This window comes from Ictidomys tridecemlineatus, unplaced genomic scaffold, assembly GCF_052094955.1.
Source record: "Ictidomys tridecemlineatus isolate mIctTri1 unplaced genomic scaffold, mIctTri1.hap1 Scaffold_295, whole genome shotgun sequence".
NCBI lineage: Eukaryota > Metazoa > Chordata > Mammalia > Rodentia > Sciuridae > Ictidomys > Ictidomys tridecemlineatus.
Genome location: NW_027522374.1, coordinates 44,480 through 60,510, shown reverse-complemented (window position 1 = coordinate 60,510; position 16,031 = coordinate 44,480). Strand labels below are relative to the sequence as shown.

At 38.1% G+C, this 16,031-nt stretch overlaps 1 protein-coding gene across 24 annotated transcripts in view; it reads left to right on the top strand.

Moving 5' to 3' along the window:
* Positions 1-16,031, top strand: part of LOC144373200 (palmitoyltransferase ZDHHC19-like) — a 68,919-nt gene that overhangs the window by 10,627 nt on the left and 42,261 nt on the right. For 20 of the 24 annotated variants that reach the window (XM_078036302.1, XM_078036303.1, XM_078036295.1 and 17 more), the window contains 4 exons: positions 10,287-10,442; positions 10,877-10,951; positions 12,577-13,480; positions 13,961-14,047. The gene's annotated coding sequence lies outside the window, so the exon portion shown is untranslated. Of the gene's footprint in view, positions 1-6,258; positions 6,462-10,286; positions 10,443-10,876; positions 10,952-12,576; positions 13,481-13,953; positions 14,048-16,031 lie in introns of those variants that run through there. The other 4 variants (XM_078036309.1, XM_078036312.1, XM_078036308.1 and 1 more) reach the window with 4 other exon arrangements.

Here is a 16,031-nt window from a genome sequence, read left to right as displayed (position 1 = left end):
CTAGGCATCTCAGTGTCTTTTCCTTACATTCATTCCTACTATCCCATTCAGTGGATCCTGGTTTTTTTTTTTAACTTAATGAAGAATTTTTTTTTCATATTTTATCATAGAATACTTTTTACTTTCTCTTAACATGTCTCCCTGTGCCTTTTTATTTTTTTATGTATATGTTTAGGTAGCATGTTCATATATTACATAATGCTAAAGATAAAAAGGGGAATACAGTGAGAATCATCATTTTCTGCTTTGTCCTCAACTAAATTCTTCTGCCCAAGGCAACCAATATTGACAGTTCAAGTCCCTTTCAAGAGCTAATGAATGTATGCAAATTCAAGTCAATACTCATACTACCTATTGTTCTTTTCCCTTGGTCATGTGCTACCTATACCATGTTATTCCTCACTTTTGGTACTTAATGATTCATTTTGGATATCCTTATTAGAACATAGAGGGCTTCCCTTGTTTAAAGATTGAATAATATTACATTGATGGATATAACAGGATTTACTTACCCTGTCATCTAAAGATAAATATTAGGGTTAAATTGTTATTGTTTAAAGCGTAAAGCTCTGTTAAATTTTCCTTTTGTCCTCTTCCAGCTATAGGGCAGGAATTGTATTCTCCAGCAAAATCCTATAACACTGTAGGTATTCAAGAGAATTGGTGGTATAGTACAGAGAATTGACAAACATTAATAAGTAGAGCTTCCACATATCCAAGTATATTATATACAATGAGAATTTGTCATATCACAAAATTTTAGTATTTATTTCAGTTTTTTATTTGTTGAATTTTCTGAAACACTTGGGTAACATAGGTTGCTTATATTTAGTTTTATGGTAACTGGACCACGTGGCTTTTAGAAATGTTTTCTTAGGCTTTTATAGAAAATCCAGAATTTTGACAACCTTATATTTTAAAATCAAGGATGAACACCTAAAACATTATATTATATATTACACTGTGCATATAAATATAATTAACCATTGGATTGACATTACTTATATACAGACATTCAGAAAATTCAGCAAAGCATATCAATTACTTAGTTTACTGATTACTTGCTGAGGCTGGTCTTGAACTTGCAATTCTCCTGCCTCAGCCCCCTGAGTTACTAGGATTACAGATGCCACCACTCCTGGCTGAACTTTGAATTTTAACAAGTCACTATTTTATGTGATTGAAAGTACAGGCATGTTGGGGAAAATGTAACTGGAAGAAAAAATATTTGTACAAATCTGTTCTTAAGTATGCAGAGAATTTTAGATACACTTATGTCCTATGATTTTCATTGTCTGTGATGCAAAATAAGCTACAAGGGTGCACTGTTTAACAGAAGTACAGTGTTGCAATCTTTTCCATTTTTTTCTTCCAAACTATACTAAAGCAGAAAGCAAATATTGGAAATATTTATGTGATATTAGAAATACAAATGCTTACTTTGTATGAGTAAAGTGACAGAAAATAAGTAAGAGAGATAAATACCAGTAATGTCTGACAGTGATTTATAATTAGCAGTTTTATCCATTTTGAGCTTTGAGTTCATTTTAGTGTTCTTTTAAAGTCACTAATACTATGTTTCCCACAATCAAGGCTTACCAATAAGTTAGTTCAACTGTATCTTGAAAAAAATTGTCAAACATATCTCATATATTTTTTTGGCTGCCCGTATTTAATAATTTGCCTAATTCCTCTAAGACATTTCTCAATATCGACAAATTAAGATATTTGGATTGTGTTTTTAGAAATTATACTGAAATTATTCACATTACAGGCTGTTGATTTTCTGAGCTGATTTTGGAAACTGATTGTGCAGTTTCCAAAAAGAATTCATAAAAGTTTAAAATTAGTAAAATAGTCTAAATTTTTCTTGGAATAGGTCTGTACCTAAAATTTTCCCCATTTAAGACTGTATTTTATAGAATATATATTTCACTGTCAATTTCATGTCCTTAAATTTTTCTGTACTTTTTTCCCATTATTTCAGGCTTCATGTCATTTTCCCTATAAAGGTGGAGATATTCCTATCTACAAAAATGTTCATTTGAAAAGAAAAACTTTCCAATTAGAATTTTTCTGGCAGTTTTTAATGGAACTTTTGGGGCATTTTGTGCTTCTAATGATTCAAAATGTCAATTCTGTGACAAAATATAAAATATTTGACTCATTCTCTTATTTATGCAAACCATATCCCATGCATTAGTATAGAAAATATATACAGTTGTATATAGTAAGACCAACATGTGTGAAACAGGAAGTCAGAAATGCAGTGACTTGACTTAAATTGAAAGTGACTTATAATTCTGGAACTAAAACTAAGTTCAGAAATCTAGTTTCTGCACTGTATGTGCAGAAACTAGATTTATTACATTAGAAGAAGAGGTAAAAAAGTTGAATTTGTGGATAATCTTGACTCAGAATTCATAGAACCTTTGGGAGAATTTTTCATTTGACATATTTGGTGTGTCTTTGCGGCTTAGAGCTATGTGTACACAACACCCACCAGCTTTTCCACTGACCACTAACATGATATGCCATTTTCTTGGGATATTGAGTTGTGACTGAAAACACAGTCGGAATAATCTCTAGTGGATATTTCATTTTGTCTCCTTTTGCATTCTGCTACAAACACTCAAAGATTGAGCAATTGAGACTTTTGACATCTAGTATTATGCAAGTGAAATTTAATACCTAGAGTATTCATTTTTAATAAGTAACTTAATTTTTTCAAAATATGTGCTGTCTTCATCTTTTACTCACTTTTATATCAATGGCTTACAAGCAGATGATGTATCTGCTTGTATGAGTAGGTATATATTTGTTTTCATTTTACTTAATTGATTTTAATCCTACTTTTCAACAGAGTAATTAAGGTTGTACTCTTCTATATATAAAGTTTGTATTTGTAGTCTTTAAGAAATATACTGTTTTTTAATCCAGATCATCGGGTAACATTTTATTTTCCCCTCCACTCTCCTCTTATCATATGGAAAGTGGACCACACACATCATTCTACAATTGCCTAGGAACAGTGGTTACCATGGCATTTGCAGTTTGATACATCAAATACAGCTGTCTGTACTTCCAAAAATATGACTGGTTTCAGTAGAGAAATGCACTGGCACAATATATTTAATCTTTCCCAGATATAAAGCATATTTTGTTATTGTGGTTTTCATAAGGTTCATTTCAAGGGTCAGAATAACAAAAGCAATGGTGAATGCTTATATTATTGACTATTAATATTACATATCAAGTTTAAAGAATATTACCCAGTTAATGTCCACAATAAGCCTCTGTATCACTACTTTTAATTTTCTGCCCAGTTTACTTCTTACCGAAATGTAAAAAAAAAACTATGCTTATTATAAATTTAAATTTTAAATAAAAATATTATTCAAAGAACAATGGGTTGTGGGATTAATGTGGATTTCTCTTCCTTATCTATTAATATGCAAAAAAGTTGTTTCTCTCTAAAATTGCACAAGATATTCATAAAACCACATTGAAAACCATCAGTGTTAGGAGGCTTTCTTGACCAATCCTTGTGGTTCAAAGTTCGCTTAGCCTGTCTGCCATGGGAGAGATTCACCTTTCAGTGGTAATTGGTTTGTGATAACAGAGGCCAGGGCAGAGAGAAGTGGGCATCTTTCCTAGAATGATGGTGATAAGCTTATAGAGGTGGGGCACTGTCTGGAATGAAGCCAGCTATACATCTTTGGTGCATTTTTTGGAATCAACTGAATTGGCCCCAGTTTGTTTACCTGTTGGTGTTGCATATTCCCCTACCCTGTCCCTAGAAAGACTTCTGCTAAAATGATAACAGAAGACTAGAGTTAACACCATTCCCTATCTTTAAGCTTGATCATGGGTTCTGCGCTCTTCTGGTTCATCCTGTCTTTTCCCCACAAGATATACTATTGAGAGAGGCCATCATCTTTGGTCTTTAACAAAATGTAATAAGCAAAGGTTTCTCAATAACAAGAATTGGTTGTATGCTATCACACAAAATTGTAGGGCTTATGAAATGAAAGTGCATGTTGTTCAAGAGAAGTGTAAAAACATTTTCAGGTCATAACACAAGTTGAAAAATTTGTAATTTATTTCTTCTTTGCATAGAGAAGGGCTGGAAAAAAGAAGTATATTGTGGCAGAACAGGAATTGTCGTGGTTTGGAGTATGGTTACATTCTATTCTTGGGCCTATGATTTTTTTTTTGTCCTTGTCATTTTCTTTTCCATCATCATCTTCATTGAATTTCTCTGTGGCTTGGTTTTCTTCTCTGTAGAATAAGGTTTTGTAACTGTGTTCATCAAAGTGTCTTCCAGCTCTAGTATTGTAAAATTATTTTGATCCTTTTATTGTCTTTTAAAATTGGATGAAAGGGCTTTGTTGTGGGAAGCTTTGATCAGTGGTAATGAGATGGTGATGCCTACTTCAACTCTGTGAGGATTTATGAAACCTAAACTACAGAAACAACTTAAGACATTGAATAATGGACATCTTTCTCCCTGGACTCCTGAAGGACCACGTGGGTATCACTAAAAAGTGCTCAAAGACTTAGTTTCATGAAGATGTGTTCAAGTTAATGAAGTTGCTTAGATATTCAAGTTAATGAACTTTAATATTTCATACTATCTCATAGTATTTACAAGGAATATATAGCTGGCAAAGAATAATGTTGATCTGTACCTTAAAATATATATATATATAATTTATAATAATTTTACAGGATTTCTTAGGTTCTCTCTATTTACCCCGATCCTCCCCACATGTGAAAATAATATTGTAAACAGATAATAAAAAAAACTCCTAATAGATACATTAAATAACATTATTAAAATTAGGCTACTGTTTATATGCCTTAATTGATTTTTTTCTTTTTGTGTTCTTTTCTAGAATGCATTGATTCCAGTGACCCACATCTTATGATTCACCTAATGATTAATAAGTGACCTAGTAACTAGTGCAAAGCTAGTACTCAGCTAGTCATCAGTCTTTTGAACATTATTTAATTCTGTTTTCAACTTTTATTTAGTTTCATTTGAACCAGTGAATTTTGATTTGGATGAGAATTGTGGGACATTAACGATCTGGCCTGGTTTTCAACCTGACGTTGCCCCTTTTGCTAGAGGATTCTGTTTTTTCCTTGTAGTGTTTCCCTTTTCACAGAGCACACGGTTTGGTGATGTGTGTTTCTATTACAGGTGCAGTGGTCACTAATGGCAGACAGACTTATCAGTAGCTTTAACTAAATTAAATAATTGAATATCTCTAATGATTAACCATAACAGTTTCTCCTGGTAAATAGAAACCTATTTTCTCATATTGTAAACCCTTTTAGACTTAAAATAATTAAATTTTAACCACTGTTAAATATATATGTATGTATGTATGTGTGTGTGTGTATATATATATATATATATATATACACACATATATAATTTGACCAAAGGAAATGTATCCTGGTTATAAAAGGTAAACATTTATAAATTATTCTTTAATTAATTCTTCATGTAAACTTCACCTGTTAGATTGTTCAGATTTATATACTCTAATGCATATTCACGTACTCATCACCAGCATTTAACAAACTAGTGTTAATTATTTAACTTTTATTAAAGTCCTTCATGGTATGATGAAATAACTTGAGGTGATTAAAGGTGGAGAATTTTAGAACAGCGAATTCGGCTTATGCAGCAGACTAAGCACAGGTTCCTGAATATTGAACACTGTTGGGTTTTAAAGTTGATCATAATTGAGATTGATTCCAATAGGACCCCCAATTTCACTTTCACCAAAGAGAAAGGCAGTCATAAATATTTCCTTTTTTAAATATCCATACTTTTCACTTTAACCTTAATAACTATCATGTTTTTATTTTGTTTACGGAATACATTCACATGTCATGTAATAACAGCTGATAAATATGGAACATGTACTGTGTACTAGGCACCATTTTATATATGCTGAGATCATTTAAGGATCACAGCACCTTTTAACATAGATATGGTTACTTTTTATAGATGAGGAGACTGAAGGTCACAGAGACAGTAAATGACACATTTCTTGGTTCTCCCCCTAGTGTTGACCCCATAGTCCATTTTGGGGTTCACCATTATGGTGAGCTATCTTCCAACATAAAAAAAAAAAACTTCTATGAACCTCCCTCTGGTTCACACTAGGTGATTGAATTCTGATCAGTGCAAAAGTACAGTTACTTGGAGACTATTGGGAGCACATCCTGAAGGACACAGGAGAATATATTCTAAATGGAAACTTGTGTATTACTTAAAGAACTGTCGTAATTTAGGAAGTCTACTTTCTTGGCTACAATCTAACCAAGAAGTACTAAAGGGTTTTAATGTAAATACTCCATTTTTCCTGCAGACTTTCACCCAAGAAGAGGATATGTTCAGTAGATACAGACCATCTTTTCCTCAAGACCAAGTACTCCTCCAGGTTTTCTTAGTAGTGATATTTTAGTCAACCTCAAAAAACTTCAAATTTGACTTGTAGTAACTTTGTTTGGCTGTTACCTTGGCTGACTGAAGCTCTTTTCTGAGAGTATCTTTTTATAAAAACAACTAACCTCTTCTGTATCCCATAGGACGACTGAAAATATAAAGCTATTTTTTAAATGCTATTACTGGTGTTACATCTCAAAATTTACATTTCTATTATTAATCTTGTGTTGATTAACTAATCTCACAATTCTTATTAATTCAGAACTCCTGCTTTTGGATCATCTTATACTAATTGTTACATTTATATTTTGTCTCTTTATTTAGCAAGTTTTCACTATTAATTATAAGATGGAATCTAGTTATGACAGGCACAAGTTCTACCTCATATCAATTAGTAAGAATCATGTCTCTCCTAATGTCCTTGTTCTGAGGGTCTGTGGTTCAAACTGCAACTCTAGAAATGTACGCCCATTTATACCAGTGTTTTGTAGAATGACTATACCATATATGCTTCCCAAGGTATCCATAGCTTTGCATTCCCTCAATTGTCTTCATAAATGCTATTTATTTATTCTGACAAGTTTTAAATTCCTTGTTCATAGAAATATACATATTCTGTACAAAAATGCTAGCTTATTTTAGGATCTCTAGACTGATAAATATATGAATATGTGAGTATTCTGTATTTGAGTTATGGATATGTTTACATGAATTTGTGAGTATAAAAATTCCTCTATTTTTAAAATTTCTATGCTGTCTGCTTTACTGTATTATGAAAGTCTTTAGCTCTTAAACACTATTGTCTGTGAAGTTCATATCATGACTGCTTTTAGCATGTAATAGGTGAGATTCATAAGTGACAGTGATTGAGAATATGGCCTAAGGTGGAAGTATTTTTATTATATACCTCATGAAAGCAATCAGTCAAAACATGAGAAAGATGAAACTAAGGAGGAAGATCAAAGATGTCATTCCTTGGTGTGCTTTTACTGCATTGTTACTAATAAACCAGGTCTGCAGTGATAGTGATGCTTGAATAAGGCTAAACTGAAGTCAGTTTCTCAAGAAATAACATCTTTAGATTTTTAGAGAAATATTTTAAAATGTTCTTTTAGCATTTAACCACTCCTTGAGTTTCTCTGAATTTGCTAATACTATGAGAGATCAAGTGAAAGTTTCAGACCACAGAGGCATTATAATCTACTCAAATCAGTATTTACTGCTAATTCCTCACTATGTTCTATATCATCTCTTTATTACTGAGGATCCTTCTCTTGAATTATTTTAGAGGTCTGTTGGGGATCCATCCCATGACCTCCCAGTGGGGGATGATCACGATAGTTAATTAGAATTGACTTTAGTGGTTCAGAATCAAAATATGAGTTTGAGTGGCAGGTTTTCTTTTCTTGCTAGATTATTAGAGGTTTGAGTTCTGAAAGAAGGAACAGCGTAATATGATGGCAAGGGCTAGCTATAACTATATATCAACTGATATGGTAGAAGTTTAATATTTGGGGGGATGATGAGATCACCAGCCACCTTATCTCTCCTTCCTTAAGAGGAATTATGAATGAGGGGTTTGTATAGTATAGAATCTGCCATGTAGGCTTGTGTTTCTGTCTCTGTAGTGATCCATCGTTGTCTTTAGTATCTCACACAGTTGGCAATGATGATAGTTTTTAAATAATTTTTTTTCTTTTGGGGCAGGTTTTTTTCCTCTGGCAGAAGTATTAGAAAGTTATGAAATAGTAAATTCGTCACTTTTTTCTGGATGTGTAGCAAAGCACAAAGACAGGGAACTTCTTATGTATTGGACTATTTTGCTTGGATGTACTTACATGGTCCTGTAAGAGTGGAATGACCCAAATTTACACAAACATCTAGTCCACGTTTATCAAGACTTCTTACCCATGAAGAAGAAAATACAGAATTCATTTTCCACTCACTTAAATATTTATTGAGAAACTTCTGTATGCCAAACAATTGTTCCAGAATTACAGCAATGAGCAAAATAGAAAAACAAGTTCCTGCCCTTATAGCCAATTTCAGTGGAAGCAGATAATAAACCAGTAAATAAGCCAAAAGCTGTTAAAGGCTTATAGTAAAAAAGTAAAGCTTGGAAATGGGATAGAAAATTTTGGAGTCAGGGAGGAAGGCATTGAAAGGTGACATGTGAGAAATAACCAGAAGGAAATGAGGGAGAGAAACATTAAGCTATCAGAAGGAAGAATGTTCTAGGTATAGGAACAGCCAGGGTAGCCATCCCAGAAACTCTCCAGGCACCATGAGAGGCAGCAAAAAAGCCATTGTGACTGGAGTGAGCTATTCTGTCCTTGCAGATGGTCAGAGACATATAGGAACCAGGACATCAATTAAAAGGACTTAGATTTTCTGTGCCAATTGGGAAAATACTAGAAGGTTTTGAACAAAACATCCTAAAGTAACTTACACACTTTAACAGGATCTTTTCTTCCTGCTATGTTGAGGAAAGACAGTAGGCATTCAGTGTACAAGCAGAGCCCTGTTAGAGTGTTGTCAATGATTCAGACTCTATGGTAGAAGTCAAGATGATGCTCAGTGTCTTTTAAGGGAGGAGCCAACAGGGTAGATTTGTTATGGATGATGAGAGAGGAAATGACAGCAAATAGAAAAATGACTTGCTCTTTGCTGAGATAAAGACCATGAGAAGTACAGGGTTTGGGTAGAAGGAAGAAAAGGAATGACTGCTAAGATTTCAGGTTTAGACGTGCTAAGTTGAAGTGGCCTTGCCATGGAGACCAAAACAGGTCATCAGATGGAGTAGACATGAGTTTACAATCATCAGCATGTATATAAAACTTACAGGTAACAAATCATCAAGAAAGTGTGAGTATAGATATTAACAAGAATATGGCCAGAGTTCTGGTGACACCAATGTTGGTCAGAAGATGAAAACTAATGCATCAAAAAAGCAGAGCAACCAGAGTATGGATCTGTTGAGAGTGAGAAATGTGGTGTTCTGGGTAAGAAAAAGCACTGCAGAAGGGAGGTCATGTGTGTTTATTGCTGCTAACAGGTCCAAAAAAAAAGAGTTCTGAGAGAAATGACCACTGATTTATTTGTGGTCAAGGTCATTGGTGATTTTGATAGGAAAAGTGTTAATGGGTCAAGGGTGGTAAAAATTTAATTGGGAAACTCAAGTGGGAAAAGAGAAATTGCAGAAATAAAGTATGAACAATTCTAAGTTTTGTTATAAGTCAAAGAGCAAAGATGGTGTGGCAGTTGGCCAGGAGGCATCAATCTGCCTGAGGAGGCAGGATAGTCCTAGGTTCTGCAGACATTCACCTGCCAGGAATGTGAGCAGTAGCCACTTGTAGTCTGTGACCTCAAGGACCTTATCTTGGGCAAATATAAATTCTTGAAACATTTTCCACTGATACACTGGTGCTAAAAAGAGATAGATTAACCAAGCCAGCTATTAGTGTACCAGTACTCTTCTCCTTTTCAACCCTTACTTTACATTCAATAATTTCTCTGATTCTTCTGTAAAAGTTAGTTTTTAACTGTATTTCTCAAAAGCCTTTTACATTTCAATTTGTTATTTTCATATTTGTCCCCTGTCCTAGTCTAAGTTAATTGGGGAGGGATATATTTTATTTTTCCTTATATTTTACCTTACTTCTGCACAGATTTTCTTTGTTCCATAACTATTTTTTTTAATAAATTACTATTGTGCTTCATTTTGGTAGATGATGGATTTGTTTTAAAGATCAGTGTCTTCATAAGGTTTGCAATTAATTTCTATTCATAGGATTGTGTTTGGTGGTTTTGTTTTTTACAGAGTCCCTGTGAAGCAAGCATAGTGAGAACAGGCTCACTGCGGCTCAGTAGCTCCTCCATTGGGGAACTTCATCTTTGAGGAGAACAAAGTGAAAAGCACCTTCCCCACCCTCCAAAGCAGCTCAGCATTCAAGTGATGGAAATGGCCGAGTGACTGGTAATGTTACTTTTCCCATTAACACTTTCATTTGTATTATGTTCTGCTTAATACAAACAGAAATGATATGTTTGTCTTTTTATTAAATAATGATATTTAGGATTTATAAATAGTCCCTGATTATTCTCACTTGACTACTTTCTATGAATCTGCAACACAAAATAAAATGACAAAATTATATGGCTTCATTATCCGAAAATGAGCAGATTGTAATTTGTAAACTTATTTAGAAAATATTGCCACTCCAGGATTGACTTATATAGTGAGAGAAATGAATCTAAGTGGAATTTTGTCATTTCACAGTTGGGTAGTAAAATGACTTTTAGCAAGGTCAAGGCTCAATTCTTTCTGGATTATATATAAAAAAGCTACAGTGAAGCTGTAAAGGTGCTTTATGTATGAGGCTTGTTTATAAATTGTGTTGTTCCTTTCAGCCCTGCAGTTAGTAGATGGGATTCCTCCAGACAGTGCTTTGGAAACAAGCTCTCCTGAGGGGCCATCCAGCCCAGGTATGACACGTTGACTCCACTCTGTGTCAGTACTGAAAAAGAATTTCCATGACAGTTGAGGAATAGATTTAATTAGAATGCTCTATGAAAGAGATCAGATTCTTTGACCTCATTTCCCAAATTTATTTCATGAAATGAATTCTCCTTCCCTTACTCCCCCCAGGAGTAGGGATTAGAGTCTAAAACTGGCACAAAATCAACATTTCAGTTCTGGAATTATACCTGGAGGACTTTCCCTGTTTGGTCTCTTGTTTTTCCTTATTCAATGTCAGGTTGACATTTGTTAACCTCCTTCCCAAGAGTACTGACACATCATAGTTAGAAACGTTTAGTATGTTTTGGGAAAAAAATTTACATTAAAATATAAGCATAGTTTTTTAAGCAATGCTTCTAGGTATGGATTCAATGACCAGGTATCCTACTGTCATGGTAAAAATTTGTTAACCTGAAAATACTTTCTATTATATAATTTGCATTATCAGTTCTCCTCAAATAAGTAACTGAACTAAATTTTATTAAAAGCATGTGCACTATGATAAAATTTTATGTGCATTTTGACTTATATGTTCAATTATCAATATTAAATTTGCATATATACTGGTATATATTGTTTATAGGATATATTCTTCATCCCCATGTTTACCAAATTTGTAATCACATGACTCACATTTTACTTATGCCTGTATCAACATGTGGTTTTATATATGCTTTCATACATAATTTCACAGTATATTCTTATGAATATTGATATTTCCCAATTCACATATTCATTCTTACACTAAAACCCTAACACAATCCAAAATTTTATATTGACCTTTATGTTACTTCTATAAGAAAGGCAAATTTTACTTCAATCCTTGTACACCAATAAGAATTTTAAAGTGTATTTTGACTTTTATTTTCAATGATCAATATTAAATTCACATACATATCACTGTATATAATTTATAGGGTATATCCTTGAAACTCCCTATTTACAAAATGTCTCATCATATGATTCATATAACAGTCTCCCTAATGTCATACCATGCATGTTTTTTATGTATTTTTAACATATTTTCACACATTCATCTTATGAATACAGATATTTCCCAGTATACATGTCCATTCTTTAACCCTAATCCTAACTCAAACCAAATTTTTTATTATCTTTACATTACCTTTCTATCTAAATCCAGTTTGACTTGAATCCATGTAGTCCAATAAATTTTAAATTGTATTTTGACTTCTATTTTAATTGTTTAATGATAAATCTGCATCTATACTAATATATGTAATTTATAGGTTATATCCTCACCTCCACTTATATACAACATGTATAATCACATTACTCATATTGTATTCTTCTCTGTGTTATAACATGTATGTTTATATATGTTTCAGTACATTTTTAATGTAAATACTTAGGACTGTTCATATTTTCACATACACATGTTAATCTTTAACCCTACCACTAACTCAAACCAAAATTTCATATTAACCCTAACCTTACCTCTACATATTAACCAATTTTACATAAATCCATGTGATCAGGTGTATATGTACCTGTGAGTGCTAGCTGTGCTTACTGGTTCAGATATGTACGTGTGTGTATGTATATATACATATATATATATATCTGACAGGAGACCTCAGCAGTCTTGTGCAGCCAAGCAATTGCATCATCACTACCAGGTCCCTGGATTGGCACCGGCAGGTTTCCATGTTTGGCCAGAGTTATTTAGTGCTGAGCACCGCATTGGCCAGAACTCCAGTCCTCCCAGAAGTTGAAGCCAGGAGGGCTGTGAGAACTACCTTGGCTCCAAACAGCAAAAGTTGTGCATGGACCCCAACCTCAAGCGCTACTGCAGGGGAGCGGGGGTACGACACAACATTCCTGCACTGCCTCCTATACTGTGGCCCAGACAAGGAACCGGCACCCTACGCCACCTCCTGGGCAAGTTCTGCAGCGCCCCCTCCTGCAACACAAGCCATCCTCCCCATCTTCCCGGGAACTCTACTTCCCGCTCGCCCTCCCTGCACATCATGTGGCCCCACCCCTATATTGTAGGGCACAGCCCTGCCCTCAACTCATAAGTGAATGCATGATGCGCACACGAACGAATGCAAGACGCGGTCATGCTCCACGCGCACATGCATGCACACACACACGCACGCACGCATGCACAGACGCACTGCTAACTACTTCTGTGCAGTGGGTTTCCTGCGGCCTAGAAGTTTCAGGCAGATGGTGGAGAAGCGCGTGTCTTCAAGTAGCTGAGGACCTACCTTTGCAAGGCTGCCTGGCCTGCTCTGCTCCTGGCCAAGAAGCTTTGTCGCCCTCTGGGATGAAGTCCCTTCTAGCTTTCAACTTTGCGGTTCCTGGTGAGGATGTGAGGCTTCCCACAAAGGCAGCCTGGCACTCACCACTGTGCTCCTGTTGGACATTGTACATCCCAGTGGAGAGCCTCAGGTAGAGAGGGCACCAGTGTGTCCAGCAGTTTGTGGGGTGCAGCACTGGCTGGAGCGGCGTCATGGGACCAGAGCTGGGTAAGTAATGCATGAGGAGGAGGCAGAGTGTGTCTCTCTCCCTGTAAGGTGGTTCATGGATGCGCGGACCCTGCTGAGTCCTATATGGGATAGGAACCTTGCTGGATAGTTCTTAGGGAACCAGAAGCAGGGTGGGGTACGAGGTGGGAGGGGTAGAGGTGGGTGAGGTAGGAGCTCCGTGGGGTAGGTGCTGGGTGGGATAGTGCAGGGGAGGGTGTGCTCTGTGCTATCCATGGGAGGCAGTGACTGAAGGGGTGACCATGCTGAGGCTTGTGGGGGAAGGGTCCTGGCTGGAGATCTTAGGGGACCCGAGCTGGGTGGGGTAGTGTCTGGGGAGAAGGCGCACTGTGCCTGTTGTTGCTAGACATTACCTTGTAACATTCCTGGGCAAAGTCCCACCCTCAACACACAGGCGAGTGCGTGAGGCACACAAGCTTGGGCGGGCATATTGCAAGCTGTTTCTGTGCTCTGAGTTTCCAGGCATCCAGAAGTGGCCAGTAGACAGTGGAGAAGCATGTTCCTCAAGTACCTGAGATCCTTCCTGCTGAAACTGGGAGCAGAGCCAAGGTAGGGAGACCTCCAGTATCCTCAGCAATGTGTTGTGTATGGCCCTGGCTGGAGAGGTGTTGGGGGACCAGACTGGATGGGGTAGGTGCTAGGTGTGGTAGTGTGTGACGAGGGGGCACACTGTTTCTGTAAAGTGTTGCCTGGAGAGGAAGCTCATGCTGAGGCCTTTGGGGGCACCGCCCTGGCTGAAGAGGCTTCAGGGGAACGGAGCTGGGTGAGGTAGTTGGTGGGGAGGGGCACACTGTGTTTGTACCTGTGAGGAGATGCCTGGAGGGGGCGCTCTTGCTGAGGCCTGTGGGTACAAGGCCCTCACTGGGGAGGTGTTAGGGCACCAGGAACTGGATGGGGTAGTACATGGGGAGGGTACTTGCTGAGCCTGTCACTGCAATGCAATGCCTACAGTGGGTGCTTGTGCTGAGGCTTGTGGGGGTGCAGTCCTGGCTGGAGAGTTATTGGGAGACCAGAGTGAATGGGGTGGAGCTTGGTGGGGTAGGAACTTTTGTGGGGAGAGGTGCACTGTGCCTGTTCTTGCTAGGGGTTAGCTGGAGGGGGCAGTTTTCCTGAGGTTTGTAGGGGCACAACCCTGGCTGGAGAGGTCTTAGGGGACCAGAGCTGGGTGAGGTAGTACCTTGGGAGGGCTGAACTGTTTTTATAACTGTGAGGTAGGGCCTGGGAACATCCCAGCACATACCCCCGCCCTTGACACACATGTGCGTGCAGTTTGCACACATTCACTGATTCATGCAGGAACTTATTCCAAACTGCATCTGCACAGTGGATTTCTGGGCAGCCTAAAAGTATACTGCAGATTGTGGAGAAGCTAGGGCCTTCAAATCACAGAGATCCTTTCTACTGATGGCTGCCTGGGCTGCTCCAGTCTTGCCCCTAGACTATGTCACCCTCTGGGAAGGTGTCCTTGCCGTCCTTTCTCATTTATGGTTCCTGGTGAGGATGTTGTGCCTCCCATAGGGGCAGCATGACCCTCACCACCACCTCCTGTTGGTCCTTGTGGACTTATGAGGACAGTCTCAGGTAGGGAGGACTCCAGTGTCCCCAGTGGTATGTGGCATATGGCCCTGGGTGGAGAGGTTTTAGGGGACCGGAGCTGGGTGGTGAAGGAGTTTGGTGGGTAATGTGTGGTGATGGGGCACACTGTGCCTGTCTCTGCGAGGTAGTTACTTGAGGGGGCGCTCATGCTGAGGTCTGGAGGGGGCGCACAGCCCTGGCTGGAGAGGCATTGGGGATTGGAGCTAGATGAGTTAGAGCTGGGTGGGGTAGTGTGTGTGGAGGGGGCATGCTGTGCTGGCCCCTTGAGAGGGGCCTCTTTCTGAGGCCTGTGGGGGTTGGACCCTTGCAGGAGAGGTGTCCTGGGACCAGAGGCTAGGTGGGGTAGGGTGTGGGGAGGGGGCACTCAGTGCCTGTGGCTGCAAGGTGATGACTGGAGCAGACACAGGTGGTGAGGCCTCTGGGGGCGCCACCCTGGCTGGAGAGGTGCAGAGGGACTGGCAGCTATGTGGGGTAGTGGCTGCCTGCTCTGAGTGAGTGCCTGGAGGGGGCACTAGTGCTAAGGCCTGTGGAGGTAGGGAAGTGGGGCATAGGAGTTAGTGTGCTGTTCCTGGGTGCTCTTGACATGAGCTGAGTGGGTGTGGCAGAGGTTGCAGGGCAGTGGGGCAGAGGCACTTGGGTGCTGTTCCTGGGTGCTCCTGGAGGCAGCTGAGTTTGTGTGGTAGAGGTTTTAGGGCTGGTACCTGGCTTCAATAGTGGGGCCTTGTTGGGGGAGTAAGTGTGAAGGGAAACTTTGGTTGGGGGCTAACCTGAATGGGGGGATGTTGAAGGGAGAAAGAGGAACACCTGGTTTAAATGGGAGTATGCATGTATCATTTTTAAAGTTGTGCATATGGTGTATCATTTTAAAAGCTGTGTTCTAAACTTTATCTGCCAGTGTTTTCTTTTGTTTGTCCCCCCAAAAGAGTAAATTACAAGT